The sequence below is a fragment of the Thunnus albacares genome, chromosome 10 (assembly GCF_914725855.1).
Source record: "Thunnus albacares chromosome 10, fThuAlb1.1, whole genome shotgun sequence".
In the NCBI taxonomy this organism is placed as follows: domain Eukaryota; kingdom Metazoa; phylum Chordata; class Actinopteri; order Scombriformes; family Scombridae; genus Thunnus; species Thunnus albacares.
The window spans coordinates 18,411,722-18,437,894 of NC_058115.1; the positions used below are offsets into that span (position 1 = coordinate 18,411,722).

Sequence of the window (26,173 nt, forward strand, 5' to 3'; positions counted from 1 at the left end):
CAGACTTAAACATACAAACACCAGCACTGGAAATTATACAACACACAGACATGCACAAGCAGACAAATATGCATTCATTTGTGAGTTCTCTGGCTTTCCCGCATGGGTATACACATCCTTCTCTGAAGCAGTAACTTGTTCTCAGCTTTAAGTATCATAAGGGCATCATCTCTCTTTAACTTAACCCCCATTGGCCTCGACTGGGCCAGTTTAAAGGAAGCATAGTGCTTTTCAGCTGTACACAACAGCTAACAAATTCATTTTATGGTTGTGATTTTAGAAATTCCCAACCTGCATGCTATTCTTCTGCCTTTGGACAGTTAAATCAAAAGCTGACTTTGTGAAGAATTTTTTTTTTTTTAATGTCAGTTTTTACACTCAAATGGGGTTTACATTCTGCTTCACAGAACTAGAATTTTAATTTTATTTTGGTATGAACTTAGTATAGCTGCACATATTCAGGGCTCACAAATGAGCAGCCCCCTGATTTTACACCCCAGTGACATCACAAATTCAAGTTCTGCCTCTGATGTCTTGCTTTAAGAAAGATTGATGCATGTTCACAGACATCGGCCAAACTGTCCTGGGATACCAAAATAATCTATGAATACTCCAGATGGCTGACATTAGCCTTTTAATAAGCGGTTTTCTGATATACTCTTTTAACACGCCACTAATGCTATGTGTACAGTATAGACAGTCTTCTCTGAATGCATAAGAGGATGAGACAGACCTCCCCTGAGATCCGTTTCCTCTGCCTTCCCTTTCCTTTCTTTTCCTTTAGAGGGAAGTACCTGTAATTTGTCTTCATCAACCATTATGGACATCCTCAGGAACAAAACCCGGACCCCAAAAGTATCAAATCAACAGCACATTTTTCAGAAAATGGCAGATCCAATTTTATACATGTCCCTGAGGCTTCCCTCTAACTGTTGGTGTGCTGACCCTTCACTCATTTGACGCTGCTTCTCGCAGCCTAGGAGGAGCTTTTCAAGATTGTTTCTGTCTCTTGCACCTGTGAGATGGGCCTCAATTGGAGGAATGCTAACAAGATGTCCCAATGATGTTCAATATAGCGCCTTGAAGACCTGCAAACGTGCATGGCCAAATTGCAAATAATCTACATGAGACAGAAGAGATGGAGTATCGTCTCATTTTGACATCTGGTGAGATAGCGTTGTCGTGTTTGTCACTTAAAAGTGATGTGAGGTGGAAGAGAAGTGAATGTTGATTTGAATCTCAAAAGAACTTGGTACATTCCCTGTACGGCTTGCATTTACTTGCTCCTGTTAACAAAGTGTCTAAAAGGAGGAACACTGAGCTTAGATCAGAGCTTGCCCTGCAGATGATTTAGGAGGATCACATAATACACCATGATATACCTGACTTACTGACACTAAATCAGTGCGTTTAATGTGAAATACAATTTCATTTTGACATTTTCACTCTGCTCAACCACTGCAGCTTTTCTTCTGCTGCAGATCCTCCCACTGTGCCCCATGAAATATATAATTCAAAGACCCATTTTAGTCCTTCAGATATCAAACTGACAGACTTCCTTGTCATCCTGCAATCAATCTTGTCACATGTTTATGTCTTTTTGCAGTACTGTATCCCTTTAACTGATAACTTTGATAACTGTTGAAGATCTGTGCACTAATTTATTGTCTAAAATTCTCCACTATTATGTGTAGCGTTACTTTATTATTGATGTTTTTGATGACATACTGTAGGTTGGCGGACAGTAACCATTGTATCAGTGAGAGCATCTGGAATTCGGACACTAACAGTATGTATACGCCTGAGATACCATTGATAAAAATGTGACAAGAAGTGATGGATTGTGTCGTGGCACTTTACAAACATTACTATACACTGTATACACTATTGCTATTACTATACTGCACTTTACAAACCCTATAAATTAAGGTCAAAATCTATAAACTAGAAGAGCTGTTTGTGCCAAATTTTGACCAAAATTACTAAACTTAAAGTAAATCCACATAGACTGGATTGTTAAAAAAAAATCATCCAGTGGCTATTCAAGTAGATTCCTTAATCAAAAATAGATGATTTTACAGATATTTCTGTTTTACTGCTATTGCTTTATGTCTTGTAAGCAATGTTAACATAATGTTATCATATTTGCTGCCATTAAGTGGGCTACTGTACACATTTTTCATGTTAGTAGAAATTGATTAGCACTTGCTCAATAGCCTCCAACATTGATATTCTATGTGGAAATCTCACAGGTGCATAAACAAATGAGTTTTTCCCTCTGACAGTAAAATCACAGCATCACCAGCAACTTTGATTGGAATACTTTATGGGTACAAGCCAAGAGTGGTATCAAACAATATGGATTAGGCCCACTCAACATACTGCAAACTGTCAAGTTCAAATGATAAAACCAGACTGAAATTGGCCTGTGTGCAAAGGATTGCTGAGGGCAAGGATTATAAAGGTTTTTCACCCACCACCTTGCCCCCATATTGATTTAAGTATAACTAGGAGATTTATCAACACACAATGTTTGACAGGGACTTCAGAATTAAGTTGCAACTACCAGGGAGGAATAAAAATGCCACCGCAGCAGAGATTTAGAAAAGGACAGTTGGGTCATGTGTCCTTTGCCCACTCTATACATACTGTACATAAATACATAGGGGGGGACTGTTGCAGCCTGTTTAGATCAAATTAAATCTCTAAAGCAGTGGATCACAGCACAGAATCTAATTCTGGATACAGCCATGGAACAATTAAAACAAAAATCCTGCTTACACTAATACATTAATCTACAAAGGACAAGGACAACCATTTTGATATTGTTGAACAGGAAAACCATACATAACATTCACTGCAAGAGATGTGACTCATCCCAGACCTTAAAGCTGGGGTAGGCATTTTCTGGAAAAGATTTTAAAAAACAACAACAGACAAACAAATAAAAAAAAACTGCCAGAATTTGAACCTTCCCCCAAGAACCCCCATCCTAAGCCCCTCCCACCAGATGAGCACAGGGTAACAGTGTTTACTGCTGCACTCACTCACACACACAACTTCCTCTCAAGGCACAACAACCTTTAGCAAACAGTAAATGGTAAACAGCACCACCTCTTACCTGTTTGAAGTCTGCCACAAAAGTAATGAGTGTACCATTTCCCAGCTTGAATACGGGTGATATCGCGTCTCTTTCATTGTCCGCCTCTAAAACCCCCTCAGTCATCAGTCCGTCAGAGAGCTGGATGCTCAGCACTTAACTGAGTCCCAGAGCAACGAGCAACACCAGGGCGCAGAGACAGCTCAGTATCCAACCTGGAGCCGCAGTGATGCATAAAATTGTTGATAAGATTATGCACTGTTCACCTTGCCCTGCAATACAGGCAATAGTCCAATGATTGCACAATGCTTTTCATTCTGCTTTCTCTTGATATTCCTGTCTTTTTCGCTCCTTCTGCAATTCATGCAGTCCCTTCACTTCCTATCTGTCAGTATTCCATTGCTTGCCTGGCCTTGTGGAAGACTTCAGTCATGTGCAATGAGTGCACAGGCAGAGTGTGTGCTGATAGGCATGTAGGTAGGTAGACAGGCAGGTCGGCCATCCAATCATTTCATGCGGGTTGAATGAAATGATCACAGGGATTTATTACAGGCCTGTGACAGCCACAGATACCGTTTTTTTTTTGTTTGTTTGTTTTTTATTTTCAGAGCACTGATTTACTGATTACTGTCAGGAAGTCGAAGTCAAAAATGCTTCTAAAATAAATTGCCTACCCTAGCTTTATCTGTAATGTCAAACTGATGTGCAGCTCTGCAGATACACTGGTAAAACATCACGAATTATACACACTGAAAATAGTCACATAAAGTATGTCTTTCTGTACATGCATTGTGAACTTGTCCAAAACCCCAACTGCACTCCAAATTTCATATTTTTGTTGAAAATTCAAGATACTATGTATAATCTTTTCTATCTCTTGGTGTATCTAAGCCAATACTTATCATTGAAAGAACATTTATGCCCCATCTGTTTAACTCTGCAATGTTATCTTTATGGAAAGCAGGCAGTGAGCCTCGCATTGCCTGGAAGCACATGTGGGATGAGATAGGAGACGGATACAAGAAGATGGGAGGCAACACAGTGCACGGAGCGTTGAAGCAAAAAAGCAGCAAGGGAATATGTCAAGAAATCAAAGCCCAGACAAGTTGAAGGGGAGAGGATTCAGATGCACAAACATACACTGTGTTTTGCTCAGACCTGGAGGTGGAAGAGCGCAGCTCAAATCAAATTCCACTTAGCTATTTTCAAACTTTGGTCTGCTCTCAATGTAAAATAGATTTTCACAACACCTTGTTCTGCCTCAAAGTGGGATGGCAAAGCCTGTAACTGACCCACTTGTGTAAACCTGTGATGTTAACTCTGAAGTCCCTCCAGAGAAAAAGAAGAAAATAAGTAACATCAGAGCCTCAATAATATTAAACACAAACCAACCATTAAGATGTTTTCAAATGACCATGCCATTTGAAAATTTAAGTGTGTAACATTTTAGGATTTCAGCTTTGGAGAGCCACAGGAAAAGGGCAGATATTTTGTGAGGTAACATTTTTTTCCTTGTTTTATTTTATCCACAAAAACATTTTTCAGTTTAAATAGCGATATGTTTGTCGTCTCTATCACAACTGCTCTATTTTAAAATTTAAAATATGATTCAAACTATACTATGTTTTCTGGTTTGGACAGGATATGACCGTTTGATGATTATCGTTAGACATGTTTCTCCAAGTTAATAGTTTTTGTGATAGCTGTGATGGATCTGGAAGATATTGTTGTTGTTTTTTTAGCTATTTCCTCAAAGATAGCAATAATACAGCATTTAGTGTACACTCAAGCAAAACTTTGCTATCTCACTGGGTCTCCACCTTGTCACACTACAGGCAGTACTAGTAGAATGTTTTTTTAAGGTTAGTTTAATTACCACCAAATCTTTTGGCTGTACCACCTACTAAAAGACCATCACATACATCAAATGTCTTGGTTGCTTCACCTGAGCTTACCTGAGTCAGCAAGCCTTACTAGCTCCATGAATGTTAATTTAGGCTGAAAAACAGACTTGGACAGAAAATGAACCAAAATATGCCAGGTATGAGGTTTAACATTAATTGTTCATCATGGTATCATCAACTTAACAAAGTAGTTAGCAAATGAAAAATGCAAACAATAAGAAAAACTAGAAGATGATTTCAAAAACAGGGGTCCTTTAGCTTAAATTGAGGTCAAATGAACAAACTGCAACATAGAACTAAACTTAACACAACTGACCTAATAAATGACACAAAGGAAGAGGCTAACCTACACAGACACACAATGGGGGCAGGAATGACAATTAACTCTACAAATTAGCCTTAATACAAATAAAGATTCAAATCAAGAAAGTATTTACAACAAATTACTAAAAAAACAACAAACAAAAAAACTATCAAACAAAAACAAAACTTAAAGATAACCCAAAACAATGTAATTTAACTGAATCCCAAAAGCAGACTCCCCTCTGGCTCACCCAGTTGGCCTCTCCCACTTCCTGCATTTGATAATATAAAAGCCATTTTAACTGGTGCCACATCTTTTGGCCAGAGGAGGACTCAACACAGACCCATGTAAAAGAACAAAGGTAGAACATTAATGACAGTATGTTAACCAAAATATGGCACTGAAATTAGCAAACGAACTGTCAGGTGTGTGCTGTATGAAAACGAAGGGCTATGTGTCATGTCTTGAAATGTTTGTATATTGACTGGGCTAGACAGAACAATACATTTGGTGTCGGCCAGTGGTTTGGCTGTCACAGAGAAGGATTTAAACTACCTTATCTGTTACAGTACATCTCTTTTGTTGTCATGCAGTGAATGTTGTCTGGTAAATGCATACCAAAAATAGGTGCTGCTTGTGGTAATGGCATACAGTATATTGAAGGAAAGATGACTGTACACTAAACTCCAATGATCGTATTTTATAACCAATGTTTCTCAACCACACTCAATACAAGTGTCCGCCTATATACTGTGTGTATATATACACATCCCACCTGGTACTAATCCACAATCAGTAAAATCATTAACAAGCTACAATAATAGTTCATCTTAATCACTGAACATAGGTAAAAGTTAAGAGAATACATCAACATTTCATTCCATATATATTTTTGACCCCAAGATACACACCTTAAAGTATATACCTAAAATGTTCAGAGGTCCAAATAACCCAATTTAAAGGGGACAATCTAAAAGTAAGGGCTACATAGAAATTGACACATGAATATTATTTATATAGCAAGTATTTAGGCAAAAATATATATATATTTTTAGGGGCATAAGCTATAGGCTATAACTAAATATAGACACATAATGTAATACAAACCATATTAAAATATAACTTTAATAAAAGGACAAGCCTATAAGACTATCTATACACACATATTTAGAAACACTTAAGTAGGCCTTTCTAAGTATATCAAATGTTAACTTATAATTAACTTATAATATAGTGAGAATTCTTAAGTGAATGCTGCTCTGCCACACCTTCACCCCACTGCCATCAGTGTCAAGCCCCCATCCGTGGCTCCCCAGAGGAGATCGTTGCACGATTTCATCTACTGCACTGATGCCAAAAATCTTTGAATTATTTAAATCAAACATCTGCAGTTTTGTTTACTTGTTTTCTTGTACCTGAAAGCATCTTCTTCTTTTGATGACTTCTCATCTTTTGTTTGAATGTATGTAGTTATTTCTCTTATTTGTTTTCCTACTGCTGATGGAAGTCTTACAGAGGGATATTTATTTGATGACAGAATGACAACATGTGTGAAACAAAGATACCGCTCTATCCTGGGATCACAAGAACCTACAGTTCTTGAGACTTGTATGCTTAATGGCAACAATGTCCACTTCGAGCATTGGCCTAGTAGTTTGAACTAAGTTCACTTTCCACTAAATACATAATTTATGCATGTGTAAATGCAGCAAGCTGGAAGCTCTTCTCTGTGCATCAGTCTATATTTTCATAATGTAGTCAATGTATGAAATGCTTATATTGCTTTTTAATTTAGATTTTGCATTTAATGCCTTTTTAATCACTATAATATGGCTTAGAAATTTTAACATTTCATACTTAAAATTCAGTTAGTTAACTTTTTCAGCACTGTAGACAGTCAACAGTCTTTCATTTAGGTGCTGTTTTGAAAACTTGGAAAAACAATACCAACTATTGTAGAAACACACTAATAAAACAATCTCAACTTAAACAAAAATTGTTTTGGGAACAGCATTTGGGTCTCAGGATATGATTGTCTTTTTAAAAATAAGACACATGTGGGAAGAGGTGAATTGTTCACTTCACCAGTGCATCTTGCATATCATCCAAGAACATGTTCTTGTTTCCTTATATTTATTGAAAGTAATGATCCCATGAATCAATCATTTATCACCACTCCTAACAGATATGTCAAACATAATTTTGATGGTTTCGCTGATAAACAATAGGGGATACAAAGGTCGGCAGCATTCTACAGAAAACATCTACAATTAAGAACCACAAGTATTAGAGCTTTCTTAAATGAAAGTTATCTTTGCAATTACTCTGCGCTTGCTTATCTCTGATGATATTGGCACATGGCAGCACAGAATAATGATGAGACAGAATGACATTTGGCTATCCTTGTTTTGTCCTTTCTCCACTTCAATAAAGATGTAAACAATGTTTACAGTTTGTCCTTAAAGGCCAAAAACTCCTGACTCAACAGTATTATAATTTGAATGGATGGGTGGTAGGGGACAGCATGCCACATCTGATTTTTTTTTAATTGTAAGGGGAAAAATAAACGAGAAATACTGTAAAATTGAAGAACAAAAAGTGTCCATAATAATAATAATAATAATATAAAAATGCAATTGTTATATGACTAATATCTGGCCTTCTGGTTAGTAACAATCAGTTTAGTGAAAATCTTTTTTTTTTTTAAATACTACATTTCAATCTAATCTTGTTACTGACTGCTGCAATATTTACACTCATACATACATTATTCTCTATTTTTTGGCCCTCATTTTAATGCTTAAGGTGTATTCCAAACTGAATGCAAAGCTCCACAGTGATGCACAAAAAGACACCAGTCCGAAGGTTGAACAGCAAATGACAATCTATCATGGGACTGCAGAGCACCTGCTTGGACCCAGATGTGCACTGGCACTTTTTTACAGGGTGGCTGGTGGAGCGGTCCCTTAGGGAGTCAGCCTGCAGCTGTGACAGTGGCTACAGTGCGTCTTCCCTTCTGGTTTATATACAGATGTGCAAAAGCCATTCTGGAGCATGCGTGCATGCTTTTGCCTCAGTTTTATCAATATACTATACATGTTGGAGAAAGAAAATCTGAAGAGTGCGGCTATGAGTGAGGGCACGTCATCCACACTGCAAGAATAAAGCACAGTGTTGGAGGCTGAGTTGCAGCTGGCTGCTGATAGATTCTCTATCCAGCTACAGCAGGCTATATACAGCTACAGTAGTGTAGATATGAATGAAATGACTAATCTCATCTACTTCACTTTACGGCTACTCATCAACCACTACTCTACTACTGATGACTCAGTTTTTCTGACCTGTATATACATTTAAAACAGAAATATGACCAGGTCACTTTTTTTGAAATGTGAAAAATGAAAGCAAATCCTAAAATTAATTTACTGTAAGAGCTCAGCAATTTGTTTACACAATGTAAGCAAGGGCATATCAGTGAGCCTTTGTCACCCTATTTATCCTACATGCTTTTTTTTTTATAATTACAGACAATTACCACAAAGCACATATGTTGCAAATACTACCATGCTACAGGATGTTGTTTATCCTATTTATTGCAGACAGCATGGGTGTAAGTGAGTCACTGGAGGGGAGGTATTTGCAGAACCTTTGCCAGGTCATAAAATCTAGTGTTTGTCCCCAGAAAGACAGAAGCGTAGGAGCAGAAAGAGTTTCTCTGAGGAACAATGCATCACTGATTCCATTTTTTGCTGGTGGATGGTTACTGTTGCTGCCTACAGTGTCCCATTTAAGAGCTTCTATTGGCTTTCAGTTGAGTTTTCAAGCTTTTGGCTGTTCGTGCATCCTTTGTGGTTCTTCATGGCACCATATGTGTTGTGTTTATGTTGTGCTGGATTTTGTAATGTTTGAAGAACTGATATGAGATATGACTGAAATATGTGATTTAATGTTGTATCTGATGGTCTTATACAGGCATCTGCTCCACTCTTTGTTCAATTGGTGATTCAAAAGTCATCCTCAAGGGGATATATTTGTCACAGGCAGATGGATTGTTCCCTCTGGTGAAGCAAAATTCTTTCATTGACTTTTACCAGGTGGAATCTATAAGTTCCATGTTTGATATCTTCACTTGATTAGCACAGAAATGTCATCCTTGTAGGTGGAGGTGCTTTACTACAGACTATGACCCATAGTGTTAAAATATTGAAAATTCCTTATAGGGCAACCTGGTATTCAAATCTCATACCGCTTGTTGACCTGTGGTTAACCTGAAGAAAATGCAAATGCAGCTCAAAAGTGCCAAGTACAAAACAGATCTGCCAGAGTGCAATCTCATCCCGCACTGATTGTAGTCCCCAAAAAGCTTATAGCCAGTCAATTCCTCAGAATGTACAGAAGGATACACAAGCTGTCACATGAAGGCAAATGGTCTCGAAGCCTTCGAAACAACCAACCAAGTGCTGTCATTTGTCGAGTATCGCCAGCAGCGACCCAGAGGCTCAGCCTGTGTAAAACAGACATTTGCCCAGAGGCCTTTTGCGTTTTTTTTTTTTTTTTTGGGGGGGGGGGGGGTATTTCTCTTGTATTTTATGTTCTGGAATTTACCTTCATACCTGATATCTTGCTGCAAATTCGGAAGACATCTGCTTTCGGCAAAAACCAGGGCAAGATGAGCACAATGAAAGATGACCTCAAACTCTGTCTATGTCTGGTAGAAGTTTTCATGGCCTTGTGCATTTTGCAAAGTAGTTGAAATGTTTAAAAAAAGAATAAAAAGGGCAGAAAAACACATTCAAGCACATAATAAATACAGTATAAATTGGTCTGCATGTACAAAACAAATCGGAGTCCAAAAATGTTCTGACTATGAGGCCTGTCACATCTTTGCTGGTGTCCTACTTAAAGAAAGAAGGTAGCCAGTGCCTAACAATTAGTGTACATAAGGCAAAAAATAATGAATCTGCAAACTGTACTGTACATTGAGGGCAAAATTATACAGTATATCTAAACACTCTGAGAACTGTTTCACCACCACAACCTATGCACCATCACATAACATTCAGTAGAGTCTTTCATAGAAGTCCTATAGCATGAATTTTCACAAATTATGGCTAGAATAGAAAAAACTGAGTAATTCAGAAGTGCCTTTTCAAGTGTTTCTGGACTGTCTCTTGTCCTTATAAACAAGTGACCCTTCAGGAAAGCATCACTTTTTAGTTTTCTAAATTTATAGACCATAAATGATAGATTATGTGTTCTGAGTATAAAAGACAGGCAGCCCTCAAGAAAAGATTTTCAGATTTAAGGGGGGTATTCAGTTGGTTGCAATCTGCAACCTCACCGCTAGATGCCACTAAATCCTTTAAAGGGGACCCATTATGCTGATTTCCAGCTCTATATTTTTATTCTTGGACTCCACTAAAGTAGCTTTGAATGATTCACAGTTCAAAAAACTCCTTATTTAATTTATATTGGCCCTTTATGCAGCCCCTCAGTATAGGCTTTGTCTCTTAACAGGCAGTCTTAGCTCCTGTTTCTTTAAGGCCCCCCTCCAATGAGCCCATTCTGTTCTGATTGGCCAGCTTTCTGGAAGCTGCTGAGGGGCAGCTGTATAGGAGTCATATTAAGTTGCCGCCAATGGAAAGCCAATGCTTTCTGCATTATTGCTTCACCAAAATGTTAGTGGAGCAGTGAACAGATGATTATATAAAGAAATCCGTCACGAACTGATGTCGGCTCGGGCTGAAAGTAGAAAAAAATTTTGGAAATCGAGCGTTTAGAGCAGTCTGAAGCTGGTGTTTTCTGCTCACAGGGATTATGTCTACATATGTTTACCTCATTATTTGACATGTTGGCCACTTTTAACATGAACATCCAACATTGTAACATTATATATATAACTGAAAATAAGGAAAAGCATAATAGGTCCCCTTCAAGTGCACATACTGTATCTCTCCTGCTGTTCATGAACACCCAACCTGAAGGTCTCTTTTACTAGGTCCTGTTAAAGCTATATAATAATAATAACTTAATGTAGCCTATATAGCAGCTCTAAAAACAGAGCTTACAAAGCGCTTTGACATACAAAGCAAAAGTAGGATACTCAGAAGGCAATATAACATCAGAGCCAAACAATAAGACCAAGCAAAAGCAAGACAAAACTAAGGTAAAGCAAGACCTAGAGACAAAAGACACAAAAACACAGTAGAGAGAAGACAGAAGGATGATGAAAGACAGACAGTAAAAGAGATAAAAGACAATAAAAACATAAAACCATGTAAATATGAATAAATACAAATAAAAAGAATAAAAGCAATAAAAAAACAACATCACATAAAGCAAGTCTATAAAATGGGTTTTACAAAGTGATTTAAAAGAAGTCTCTGATTCTGCAAGCCTTATCTCCTCAGGCAGGTCGTTCCAAAGCCGAGGGGCCCTGATGGCAAAAGCACAGTCACCTTTAGATTTAAGACTCAACTTTGGAACAGCCAGAAGGGCCCCACCTGAGGATCTGCAAACTGGCTCGCAAGGGGTCAATATATCTGTTAGGTAGCTTGGAGCCAGAACCAGACATGCTTTAAAAGTGATCAGTAAAATCAATTCTGAATCGAACAGGGAGCCAGTGAAGAGAAGCCAGGATTGGGGAGATCTGTTAAAACCAATAAGAAGCTGAGCTGCTGCATCCTGAACTAGTTGGAGGTGAGAGGGTGACTTTTGGTTTATGCCGGAAAGGAGGGAGTTACAGTAGTCAAGTTTATAGAAAATAACAGCATGAATTTTGTTTGAAGGAAGCAGAACTGGACAACTTTTTGATCTGTGGTTCAAAGCTTAAATGTGAATCAAATAGTATTCCCAAATTTCTGGCAGTGGGCTTCACATTAGCAGACAAGGGACCAAGACTACCAAGACTGATTGGGTTTGGGGGACTAAACAATATGATTTTTGATTGTGAGTTATTGAGTTGAAGAAAGTTTTGTGCCATCCAACAGTTGAAATCAGTGAGACAATCTACAACAGCAGCTAGGCTTTTTGGGTCACCAAATGTTAGGGGAAGGTATATCTGTGTGTCATGTGTCAATGAAAAGAGAAATTGTGATTTTGGATAATTTGGCCAAGTGGAAGCGTGTAGATTAAAATTGCACTCTACTCCCTGTTGGCTGCTTAAAGGTGGTCTTTGGTTACATTGAGGAGGGCAGTTTCTGTGTTATTTGAACATGGAGGTACTTTTGTGTCTTTATTATGCAATCAAACATAATAGGTCTGCAATCAAAAAAGAGATGTGAGAGCAAAACTATGGACACTATAATCAAAAAACATTTTATTGCAAGTAAAATAAGTTTGTGATTTAAATGCAAATCAAAAAGTTTTGTTTGCAAATCCAAGAGTTTTGTTTGTAAATCCAAAAGTTTTGCTTGCTGTTGTGCTGAATCTTATAGGCCGGATCTATGCTGAAAGATGTAAGACATGTCCCTATTGGCCAGTCTCGATCAGAGTGACAGCTTGGCAACATCCACAGTTAGTAAACGAGAGAGAGAGTTTTGAAGTCCATGGAGAAGACAGGGTGGGAGCGGAGAAGACAGAAAATAAATCTCCAGGTATGTTTACGTAAAATCCATCTTAGTAATAATATCACTCAATAATATGTTACAACTTGTGCATGTAGATTGCTTTTGTTTAACGATCTTTGATGTTGTAATGGGTTAAAAATTTACATATTATTATTTTGACATATTATTTTGTCATCAACCCATCAGATTCTTTGACCTGAAGTGTTGAAAGAAATACTTACTCCTTAAGTAAAAGTATCAATACCACAAAAAAAAATACTCCATTACAAGTAAAAATCCTGCATTTAAAATCTTACTTACTTACCTTACTACCTAATACTTCTATATTTTTACTTAAGTAGGATTTTAAATGTGTATGAGTATTTTTACATTGTGGTATTGATACTTTTACTTAAGTAAAGGATCTGAGTACTTCTGAGTACAACACTGCAGGTCACAGAATCTGATGGGTCACCAAAATTGTATCACCTGTAGTCACTGAACTCCATCTCCAGATTATGTATATTTGGAGCAACAGGCCTCCGGGGCAGTAGGCTTTTGTTTTTTGGATAACAGGCCATCGGACTCTAGGCTTTCAATCCAATTTTTTGAACTATTGGAGTTTCGGAATAATGTGCCTTGGGACTAATGGGCAGTCCCCATGATGAGCGAGTGACAAGCTAATTGAGCTAAGCCAGCAGCTACAGGCTAACAAAATAATATGTATTTTTGCAGCAGTTCAAACATAACATCCTTGCTATTACTAAGACGGAAGTTATGTGTAACATACCTACACATTGATTTTCTGTCTTCTCCGCTCCCGCTCTTCTTCTCCATGGACTTCAAAACACTCTCTCTCGCTTACTAACTGTGGATGTTGCCAAGTTGTTACTCTGATCGAGACTGGCCAATAGAGATGTGTCTTACATCTTTCAGTGTAAGTCTTGCCCACAAGATTGAGCTCAACAGTAAACAAAACTTTCGGATTTGCAAACAAAAGTTTATGATTCTGATTTTAATCACAAATTTATTTTACTTGCAAAAAAACATTTTTTGATTGCAGTGTTGATCGTTTTGCTCTCAAATATATTTTTTTGATTACAAACCTACTCTGATTGCATAATAAAGACACAAAAGTACCCCCATCTGTAAAGCTCTAAAACCTGACTGAAACTTCTCAAAGATGTTATTATGACACATAAAAGCTAGGTTGGCAGCACTTTTTCTAAAACTCTTGATAAAAATGGAAGTTTAGAAATCGGCCAAAAATTGTTAAGAACAGAAGGATCAAGGGTAGGTTTCTTTAAAAGAGGTTGAACCACAGTGTGTTTAAAAATAGATGGAGAAATGCCTTTAATGCCTGAAATACAGGGCCCAATTGTGTCAATAACCACTTTAAGAAATTCGGTAACAATAATATCAAGACTGCATATGATTGATTTCATATGGGATATGATTTCAGATAAAAAGGACAGTGATACTGGTTAAAAATTGCAAAAATGACTATGAATGTCCCTACATGGTCTGGGGGGATAATTTGTTGCCTTAAATCCTTGACTCTATTAAAAAAAAAAAACTTCCTACACATCTCTCGTGAGGCATCGGTAAAATGATAAGGGGGGGGAGTGATGACCCATTCTGTTACTTTGAATGAAATTCTGCAGTGATTGAGTGATTTGTTCAAATTAAATTAGAGAAGAAGGATGCTCTTGCTTCTTTAACTGCCTTTTGATAATTCTTTATTGTGTCTTGTGTCTCTGAATGTGAAACTTCTCAAAGATGTTATTTTGACACATAAAAGCTAAAGGTTAGGTTGAAACCACTTTCTCTAAAACTTTTTGATAAAGATGGAAATTGGGCTAAAATTGTTAAGAACAGAAGGATCAAGGTTAGGTTTCTTTGAAAGAGGTTGCACCACAGCATGTTTAAAAATTGATGGAAAAATGCCTTTTGCTAAGGAGCTGTTAATGTACAATAAAATACTGAGCCTAACTGTGTCAATAACCTCTTTTAAGATAAAATAGTGACAATAATATCAAGGCTGCACATGGTTGATTTCATATGGGATATGATTTCAGATAAAATGGACAGTGATACTGGTTCAAAATTGCTAAAATAACTATGAATGTACCTACTGGCATGTGTGTGTGGGGGGGAAGAGGGAGGGAGGGGGGGGGGGGTGTCCTGAAATCCTTGACTCTATTTATAAAAAAAAATTTTAAAAAAAGAAGAAGAAATTTCTCACATATCTCTTGTGAGGCATTGATAAAATGATGGGGAGATGGGCTGATGACCAAATCTACTACCTTGAATAAAATTCTGGGTTAGAGTGATTTGCTGAAATTAAATTAGAGAAGAAGGATGCTCTTGCTTTTTTTTAGCTGTCTTTTCATAACTCTTCATTGCATCTTTCCAGATCCCTTTGAATGTGTGGGTTCTTGTATTACCTGAGTGAGGTTAAAAGATTCCAAAGTATCCATAAAACTGGTGACAAAAGTCTGAGTTAAAATCACCTAAAATAAGAATTTTGTCACACTTTGATAAAAAAAAAAAAAAAAGGGATAATAACTCAGCAAACTCTTGGATAAAAACATTGTTTGGCCTGGGTGGTCTGTAAATTAAAATTATCACTGGATCTTTAGAATTTACCATAAAACCAAGATGTTCAAATTATGTAAAACTACCATGTAAAATGAGAGTGCATTTAAAATCCTTTCTGTAAATAACAGCAACCCTCCCTCCCCTGCTTGACAGCTGGGGTTGATGGAGGTGTGTAAAATTAGGGGTCGGGGGTTGAGGATGGGTTGCTTCAATAAGAGGACTGCAGTCTCCCTGAGATAACCATGTCTCTGTGATGATAAAACAGTCTAAATTATTAAAAGTAATAAAATCATGACATAAAAAGATTCATTATTTAGGGATCTGATATTTAAAAGACCAAAATTTACAGGATTACAATTAAGAGCAGAGGGTAACAGAGGTTGCTGATGGGCTTGAATTATATTGCTATGATTAGCAGCAGAGGGGTGTGATATTGAGCGTGCTACAGTGGGTCTATGATAGGAAATGATGGTGGTTATAAAAGAAGGCATACCAGTCCTGTTTAGGAGAGGTGAGTGGGGTGCAGAAGTAGGGGATGGTAGTGGTGACGTAACATTTCCTACTGTGCTGCTGTATCATTCCCTCAGGCTAGAGTCCATGTTCTCAGACCGTATTTGGGATCCCCTCCTGTTTGGGTGGAGGCAATCACGCTTCAGAAGGCTGTGCCTCGCCCAGAACAGGTTGAAATATATAATATATACACTGTAATGTGCAGTATCACGTTTTCAATCCACATTAATCCAATTTATTATCCTCACAGTTTTCATGGTAATTGTGTCTTTGGGTTTTTGTTATGCCAACAAAAAACAAAATATTTTATTGTATCTCTATTTCAATTATCTTCAGGAACAAGTTCTGTTTTTAGAAAACTGCTCAAGTGAAAGTGCACTAAACATGTGCTGTAAGTCCAAGCTTAATGTTTAACAACACAGGCCCAATTACCCTTGAGCATAATTGCGAGTAGTTTTAATTGGATTATCAAGCCAAGGTTTGGGGATTATCCATTTTTTATCAGAGCATCTGAACATTTAATTTGTCCACTGCCACTTTTTTGTCCTTGTATTTTTCATTTTTCTTTTATCTATTTATCTGTCTGAAAAACAGCAGTCTGCCATACTTGAAAACAAAATATTGTTGTTTTTCAGTGCATTCCAAAATGAATTATATACATGTTTTACTGAACTGCTGCCCTCATCAGCAGGACCCGTTAGTGGTACGTTTCTCAATTTTGACAAACTATTTGGTTCAGGTTAGTCAAAGATCATGATCATTTTTGAATTCTTAGAGGAGGTCACAACCCTGGTCTCTGGTATCAAAGTCACACTACAGCTATGCATTCACCCAGCCTCCCCCCTAAGACTTAAATGTTGGTATATGAACTACTTTCTTCCTGACATAAATATTAGTCATTTTAAGCTGTTTGACAAACAACCAATGTTCTCTCTTTTTTCGTAAGAGAACAGTCTCCCAGGAAGAAAAGTAAATAAATAAATACATTAGGAGACATTCATTCTACAGGTGTTTTACTTAACTTAAAGTGACTGTCACAATTTGTTTTGTGTGATCATATTTATAAATATGCCCCTTACCTCACTGTGAACCTCATGTTATTTCACCACTTATTTCTGCCCTTGTGACAAATTATCTGGCTGAATGGGTGCATGTGCTCACATAAATAATAATAACAGCTATAAGGGTGCCTTGGTTTCTGTGACTGGTGTTAATTATGTGTTGTCTTATACTACAGAGGAGCCAGACAGAGCTCAAGTGTTACTGGAGGATCATCTATTTACTTATGATTTATTTTAAGGGCTCACATTCACAGTGTGGCTGCAGCTTTTCTTCTTGTAACAAAGACACAAGTACCTTAACCTCATTTGTGACTATATGCATGGGCATCATCCCCATTCAGAGTTTTGAGATTTGATGGCTTTAGAAATTGTTCATGTCCCACTCCAGTCAAAAATGTGTTATGCTTATTGTTCCTTCTGTTGGATGTTTGAGCCTCGCTGTGCAGAATGAGGCATGTGCTTAGTTTAACACTTGAAGACTGTTTTCACATTCATCTGATGACTGGGGAAACTTCTGAGTTTCCGAGTAATCTGAGTTTAAGGCATGTACCTTCAAGCATGATTTGTGACATTACAACTAGTTTGGATCCAATTGTGGTCCAGTATTCAACTTACACATGTGTGATGTGAAAACTTGAAACCTCCAGTGCACATACACTGAGAACGGACTTTTCAGTGAAGCAGGAGACATTTGGCCAGCAGTTAAACTTTTGAAATTAACAGTATTTACATATTCGTAAATTCAGGAATAATTAATAATGGAGAAGCAAGAGATGTAGACACTTATTTTGTATTCAAAGTATGTTATATACATCATATGACATTTTTTCACAATAAGTGTTTTAATTATCTTTAATATAATTTAGAAACATAAGTAACTTTTCTGTATGTTTTTGTTTTTTTTGTTTTCTTTTTTCATATTTAACTCTGCCTGGTATATTTTGGTCCTTCCAGCAGAGCTGCTGTCATTACAAATTGCGGATGTGTTAACTGCTGTATGATGTTTGAATAACCAATCTCATATGCCTTTATTGTAAAGAATTTGTAAATTACCTAGAGCCTCAGAATGTCCCTATTTAAATTTAGTATCAGTGGTATTAATTATAGCCCACCAGTAATTAATGATTGTTAGCTTGTTGTCCTTTGCTATTATAAGAAAGTAGCTGGAGATGTTTAAGAAGCATCAAGAGTTATATAGTTTAAGTAAAATTAGCTATTAGCCAACTAGTAGCTAACATTACTGTACATGTTTGTGAGCTTAATGTTAAATAATCAACAGTACTGGCTAACTAACCAGCTAATGTTACCCCTGAGTTTAAAGCCTTTTTGCTAACATTTTCCTGTACAGCATTGCAATATTGAACAATACATTATTTAAGTGATTGCATTTAATATGTAGCACACTTTATTTTTCTACAAACACAAAAAAGTCCATTTCAGTAGAAAGTAGAAAGATAACATACTGGGTAACAAAGGGGGAAAAAACATACAAAGAAGCTAACAAGAAATACATGAATATTATCAAATTCTAACACAATTTGCAGCAATACATACTAAATACAGTATAAGTATACAGTTGCAATACTTTGGATCTGGGAAACATTTGGCTAAACATTGTTCACATTCTTCTTCTAAAAATCTTGATGTCCCATAACGTCCCATATGTTGCTTCATTTCTTTTACAGGCTCATTCTTATTCAGGGTCTAGCTGGTGAAAGGGTGGAGATGGGCTCCCAGCATGCACTTGGGCAGAAGGTAAGGATGCATCTCTGACATACACTGAACAGGTTGCCAGTCCATTACAGGGCTTATAAATCAACAGACACATATGGACAATTTAAACTAGAGAGTACATCTGACCTGCATAGAAAATAAGCCACATATTTGACATGAAAATGAAACACAAAACTAAAATTTAAACCTAATAACCTCAGCCCCGTTCCAATGACCTACCCTCATGAGTTCCTTAAGAAAAAGAAATTCTTCTCATTTCTAAACTATTTTATTAGCACTTCTCTATTTTACATGATAATTTCAGGTTTAGATAGATATTTTGTTACGTCAAAGCAGTTTGGCTCTGCCTCTTGCAGTAATTGCTGCTTGTAATGTTGATGAGCTATTCTCCTTATTGTACACTTACCAGCAAATAAAATAATGCTGTTTTACAGAACTGTGCTACTTGCATACATATCCATGGTGATGTGTGTACAGTACTTCAAACCTGTGACCCACATGGCAGGCTTAGAGATATTTGTACATCATTTTTGTACTCTGCTCTTGAATGGTCATCATCACCATTGTAATGATGTTTGTTATAAAGTAACAAGTAAGACTTTCTGCCAGTTTCTGTATCCTAGAATTTTGTATACTTTTTTTTCCACCAATTACATCTTAGCAAACATAATTACTGCCTGGATTATGTTTACACACAATGTTTTTTTAATGAATGAAGTGTTATATTTATATACCACATTGAAGTTGGAGGGAGGTGGTTGGGGTGGATGGCAGATGGCATCCATCAGACATACAGTATATTTGACTTGTTTGAAGTAAATAGGACAAGACAGGTCTACACAAATGATGTGCATCCAAAAACCTACACAATGTATATGATTGATTTTTTTTTTCGTGCCAGACATATTTTACCTGCACTAGATTTGTTGTTTCAGACCCTGCATAATTACCACTCATCCTAATCTTTCTATTTCCACTTTGAATGCTACTACTGCATACATACAATATACAGTAACTGCTGTTTAAAAGCCACAAAATGCATGGAGTTGAATGGCAAAGATTATGATTCCCAGCATCAGTATGAAAAAATGAACAATAATAGAGTAGACACTTTTTAAGAGCTAAATATGTTTTATTATTTTTCAGTATTTTATAATGCTTGTTTTAAATGCATGATGTAGGATTCCTTTCCTCTTACTAATTGGACTCTCAGCGAAGCAGTGACTGTAGAATCAGGTTTAGAGCGGAGTTGTCAAAATCTTTGATAGGATGGCTCAAAGTCAGCTAACCATACAGCTGAAGTGTGCTTTAATAAGGTCTCCTTGAAGAGTATTACAAGAGGGAAAAAAATGTTTATTTTTCCTCTCTGTGTTTCAAATGACAAACTTGCTGTTACTTTCTTAACACTGTCAGTATATAACTAATAATAAGGAAAGATGTTGTAAATTAGTATTATATTGAGACATTGTGTCATTGGACTACATGACTCAAAACAATATTGTATTAAGTGTTAAAAAAGTTTGGGCATTCTTCAAATAAAACACTGAAGCAATACAGACACCAAAGTAACACTGACATCAAAGGTGTATCATTAAAAGCCATGGATGACATTTTATCAAATGAGTATGTCAAACATGAGGTGGGCAGACATCTTTAAATGTATCAGTTTTACCTCTATCATCATCCTAACCTTATCTAGTTTAAAAAAACACTATTGTTATTTTGTGATTTAATGTATAAATAATGTGAGAAAAATAGACTTTTAAAGGAAATAAATAAATAATGTTGTAAAACTGCAACACTTTCATCCATCTAGCATTGTATATAAAAGGCCTAGCATTCCTCCCATTATACGCAAGCAAGAATTCTTCAAATGGATAGAGAAGCTCAAAAACTATGGTTCTTGCTGCCATTTTAATGGCAAATTTACTAGCAACTTTACCAACAACCACAGAGAGAAAAAAAAAAAAAAAACATAAAAGTGAAAGCTGTTTTGTTTCACAGGCTGCTGCTCTTGTGGGTTTACCGAGACATACGGTTACTGCTTTTTTTTATCTGCTGGAATCTTTTGTGTGGGCCTCCATCATTATAGCTGACATGTGATATAAAACAAGCAAAATGATTTGTACTAGTTTTTGTTTAGTGTGTAGAGAATGAAAGATTAAAACCATATTCAGACACAGCTGATGGCAGGGACCCCGTGTTTGTAATTGCTGTTTGCTCTAAGCGGTCTGTGTGACTACATGCAACTGTGTACTGGAGATCAGAAAATACCATATCATCATATCAGACAGACTCTCTTGTGAAATCTTGTATCCACAGTCTGAGTCGGGTGTTCACCCTGCTAAATGTTTTGCAGTCAATATTTCACAGCTGGAAAAAAGGACACAGCTACTGAGTGAATAATGCTGCCAGATAAAACAATGAATCTTTTCTTTTTATCAAATGCATTATCGCTTGCTTCAGAATAAACCTTAGTGCCACACCTGACCTTAAGACTAACTTTTCACTTACAAATTAAATTGAAATCTATCAGACGGTAGCATCAGAAACCTTGGGAAATATGATCACTGGATCCAGTTATTCTTATAATGCTCAGGATAAAATGTCAATGGGCATTAGCTAATTTCATCAGTGATGCTTTTTATTAAATTCTTTTAAAAGCCATTCCAGTTTCCTTGCCAAAGATGTCATATTAATTTAAGGCTGGAGACCTTGAAAGAAGGATAACCCAATTTGTACATTAACATGGTAAGTCTATGGTACATTTTGTGGAAATTAAAAGCACACGCAGCAAAACATTGCCTCTGATACAGAGATACTCAATTGTAGGGTAAAGTCACAATTATCAAGACACTCACTTATTCGATGTTAGAGTATTTATTTATGTAGAATGGCATCTAAATGGTATACAATAAAATACATTGGTTCTCTTTGTTAGGTAATAGAACAATGTGTTGCCTCAGTAAATAGACTGTTAATAGGATACACGGGGTTGCAGAACAAGATGTAAGTAATTATGTTCTTGTAACTCTATGAATGTCATGACTTCATAATTACTACCTGTTGTTTTGCACTGTGTTGTTGTTGGTCTTGGGATTGTCAGTTTTCTAGATGTTAGGTCAAAATTAACATACCAATTGGGCAGACATGGCTCACTGATGCTGTGCAGAAAAGAAACAGCATCAGTCAAATGTACCATTTGCCTGGGTCCAGTCTTTTTGAATCTGACCACTCAGTCAAGTCGACTGATTCTGTTGGTCCAATGAGTGCCTTGGGGGGGCTAATGATTAGCTAATCAGCACCATGGGCGGGACTAACGCCATTGTCAAGCAGTTGTAAAGCCAAGGAACCAAGGAGGAGTAAAACTATGCAAAATGAGCAGCCATGTTGAAAATGGACGCTGAAAACGGGAGAGCCAAAACCCAGCACTGCCCAACTCGCATTACATCACCCACCATATCACCACATTATTGAATCGAATCCCCCTCCCCCATGGAAATGGGAGTGGAGGCGATGTCAGACTGAAGATGGAAACAGAGTGTAACGAGTTGACAGTTCTGTCTGATATCAGGCAAATGTACCATAACTTTGAGAAGCAGATTATGGTGTGGTATGTGCACACCCTTTGACATTGCTATATGTTCCTATTAAAAGAAAGATGAGGTTGAAAAAAAAAAAAAAAGCCTTTCTTGTTCCCACTCACATCCTCAGTGCGTTTCTGTTTGCATGGTCTCCATGGTAACAAGTGTACTGCTTTGCTCGTCCTGATTATTAAATTTCAAAGAATTGTTAAGTTCTGTAATTCAAAACAGTTTACTGTTTGATTAGGCAGTTTTACTGTTATATCATCTTCCAGAAAACAACTAAACCTGATATCCTGGCAACTTGTAACATTTTTTAGCACCACCAACACCAACTGAGGCAGCTAAAGTTATGCAAATACTTCTTGTAAAAAGGAACACCACAGAAGAACCACACACAGTTGATACCTAGATATGGGACCTAGATATTTTATAATCATTTTTTCCCCACTTAAAATGCTATTTGCATTTAATTCTTACATGTATCATTTAACTTATTTTGACCATAAGGTGCATGAGGTTTACTACAAGTTTATGCTTTAAGTTATTGGAACATATCATGTATTAGATAAATGTATGTGTTCCAGTACAATATGGCATAACCAACCAGTCTGGCTTTTTAAGTAGTTCACATATAATATAAATGGATGATGGTATGACTGCAGAACCTGGAACTAAACATTTGGAATGATTATAACTAAATGAATATATATGCATTGTTCTTCGATTGGATCAATAATATACCTGTTATGTAGAGTTCCAAAATGCACAAAAATAGTGAACTAAACTGAGATAACATTTAAGTCACATTTATTATCATCACAAGTTTGACCATTAAAGTACAGTGATGTTAGGACTTCCCCATGGGCCTTTCATGATGTCCTGCTGTGAAACACCAGTCATGTCACTGTCATGTCAGTATACTCTAGGTCACACTGTGTGGATGAATGGGTCTTAAAGGGCATGAGCACATCACTGACAAAACTTGTGATCTGTAACCTAAACTGAAGTCAAAGAGGGTTGTGTTAGACAGTGCAGTATAATATTACAGAAAGCCAGTTGGTAGTAGTGTGACATTGAAAAACTGCATTGGAAAGTGCAGGCACTGTGTGCACACAGTGGACACAAACACAGGAACCAGTTTGTTTCTGACTACAGTCTAATTAATGCAAAGTGATATTGGCAGACAATTGCCATTTAATCGCACAGAGTACCAACAGGAAAGAGGGTGCATCTTCACTTAAAATAGTTGATGACTTTTTTGCCACAAGGCAGAAACAATTGCTTAACAGACAGATTGTGACTTTTAATTTAAAAGAACTGCCAGTAAACAGAGAAGGCTGCGTGATACACCAGTGAAATTATGGACCTTACGTCTGCTGGAGGGTATGAAGACAGTGACAAAAAGAACAGACAAAAGAGGAGACAGAAAAAACCCTTTACTCTTCATTTCCTTGGGTTGAGAAATTAAACAAGGAGGGCAATAAGGAAGCTGGTTTCAACAGAAAGTCTCCAAAGATTTCTTAAAATGCCTCCAAGCAACTCATGAGTGTGACTGGTAATATGAATGCTCCTTTATATTTTTAGCTGCTTTTTATTGTCTGAAGTTATAAAAAAGAAGCATATTATATTAAAATACAGAGCCCAGCAGGTATCAGTGGTAAACCTTTTGATAATTTGTGCGTAGGTGATAATGTGTACCCTCAAATTGCTTAATTTGCTTCCTTGAATTAATCATTTGTGTGAATCACTTTACAGAAATAAGCTGTTACCCCCTAAATGTGTTTGAGGGATGTTGAAAGGTAGCACAACATGGTGTTTAAAGCAAATACAAGGAGTTCTTAACTAGTTATGAAACAATCTCAATTTAATAATGATGCCTCTATATGACCTATGTGTGAATGCAGCCTCACATGTAACCTAGCTATATGAAACTAAAACAAAGTTTACTTTGTTTCATCATCGTCATATTACAATCATTAGTCTTAAATAGCCACAAACAGATACATTACTTCATTGCTATGCATCCCGCAAACAGCTGTGTTTAAAAAAAGAAAAATAGAAAATAAGTTGTGTCTCTCTTTCATTTGCTTCCAAAACAAACGCACATGCTAGCCAGATCAAGGTCTTTATGATACAAGGCGGTGGTACTCATGGGAAATGCAGTCTTCATTCCAGGAAACACTTGTCCACAAGGGCCGCCAAAATCATAACAAATCAAAGCTTGCTGGCACTATGTAGAGTTTTCCCTCTTTTATTTTGATATATTTTAATGCACATCGAAACACACACACACACACACACACACAAAAGTCTGTAGGTGTGTGCTGGTAATACTTGGGGGGAATGCTTCTACCTATCTTTTACTACTTGCAACAAAGATTAGCTAGCAAAGCAGATGCTCTTGCAAAAATAAATAAATAAGAGATTTGATTATGTTTTTCATACAAAACTGTTAATATACTTAGATATGTCAAGTAGGGCTCTAACAGTTCTAACCAAGTTGTTTGTGTCATTTGTGAGTCATGGGCAACACAATACAGATACAGCAGTTGTGAGTTAACTGAAAAATCATTTCTGATGTACCCAATCAGAGCTCATAATGGCTGGGGTGAGTCTCTCATGACTAGCAATCACATATGGCAAGGGGAAGCTTTCAGCAAAATCAAGATTGCTTATTTTGTCATGGGTATTTTTTCAACATTGAACAGTGCACACATTAAATGAAAAATGCTGGCATGCAGTGCAAATGCTAACTCTGTGATGAAGAATAAGAATATTTGTTATATATTTAATAATATTTTTTTATATTTGAAATTGTTTTTTATCAGTGTGGCTCTTCTGTAATCAAATCAAGTGTATTTAAATCAAGTTATACATATCTTGAACTTTAACTTTTGCATGTTCACAGTTAAAACATTTTATGCTTTGCAGCACTGACTTCAAGATGCTCTTTGTAGGACTGTGATGGATTCTGCCTACACACACCTGGATATTGCCTAAAAGTCACATCCAGCATGCTTAATGACCTTGTTTAACTGAAGGGGGATGAAGGTGTTCTTAGCCTGCCACATTTTCCTAATTGTTTTTTAATTACACCTCAGACTGTATCATCTGCAGTAATTTGAGACAGCAGGTCAGTTTCCTGATAGTGATAAAAAGCATTAATACAAAATTAGGCGTAGTTCTTTAAAGGCTTCTAATCCAGTCCACTCTAAATTGTCTGTGTAATTTTTTTTTTTTTTAAATGTCTAAAAACCAAATTAACAATAATGTCACTTTTCTTATTTATTTAGGTATGAAAAAGTATTCAATGGAACCAGAAGTCAGCCACAAGTTGACTATTTCACAACAGCTTCACCATCAAAGTGCAGGGTGTTTCATGTAAATTCATCAGCTCTGGCAGAGGAAAGATTTTTAGGCTAGGCATAACAGTGACGACACTGAGCTCCCTGCTTCTGCACAAGCGTTGCTAGCTGGCTACATCCAGCTGTGTCTCCAGTCATCTTTAGAAGATGATGACCTTGAAGAAGTGGGTAGCTAGGCACTCTTCTTCTCCTATACTACTGAAGATTTCAAAGAGTCTTCCACACTGTCCCTTTCAAAAGACTTACTAGTTAATATCTCAGCAAGGGCAGAAGGTATTCACCTTCCCATGCTGCCATACAGATCTTTGCCTGAGCTTGCCCCCCTGTTTCTGGGTACATGGGACTTCAGACAGACTTCAGAAATGTTGGCGTTTCATGCTCCTTTCATGGGCAAGTTTTGGTAGTTGGTCATTTAAGACTGGCAGGAGCCCTTGCAGCAAAAGTCCCATGGTCCAATTTG

The 26,173-nt window shown here is 36.9% G+C and overlaps 1 long non-coding RNA gene across 1 annotated transcript in view; it reads left to right on the plus strand.

Annotated features, from left to right (window-relative positions):
- The first annotated feature begins 5,618 nt into the window (after positions 1 to 5,618).
- LOC122990353 overlaps positions 5,619 to 26,173 on the plus strand; it is a 109,481-nt gene continuing 88,926 nt past the window's right edge. Inside the window, exons 1-2 of the long non-coding RNA XR_006405329.1 lie at positions 5,619 to 5,669; positions 18,713 to 18,782. This is a non-coding gene — a long non-coding RNA (uncharacterized LOC122990353). The remainder of the gene's footprint in view (positions 5,670 to 18,712; positions 18,783 to 26,173) is intronic.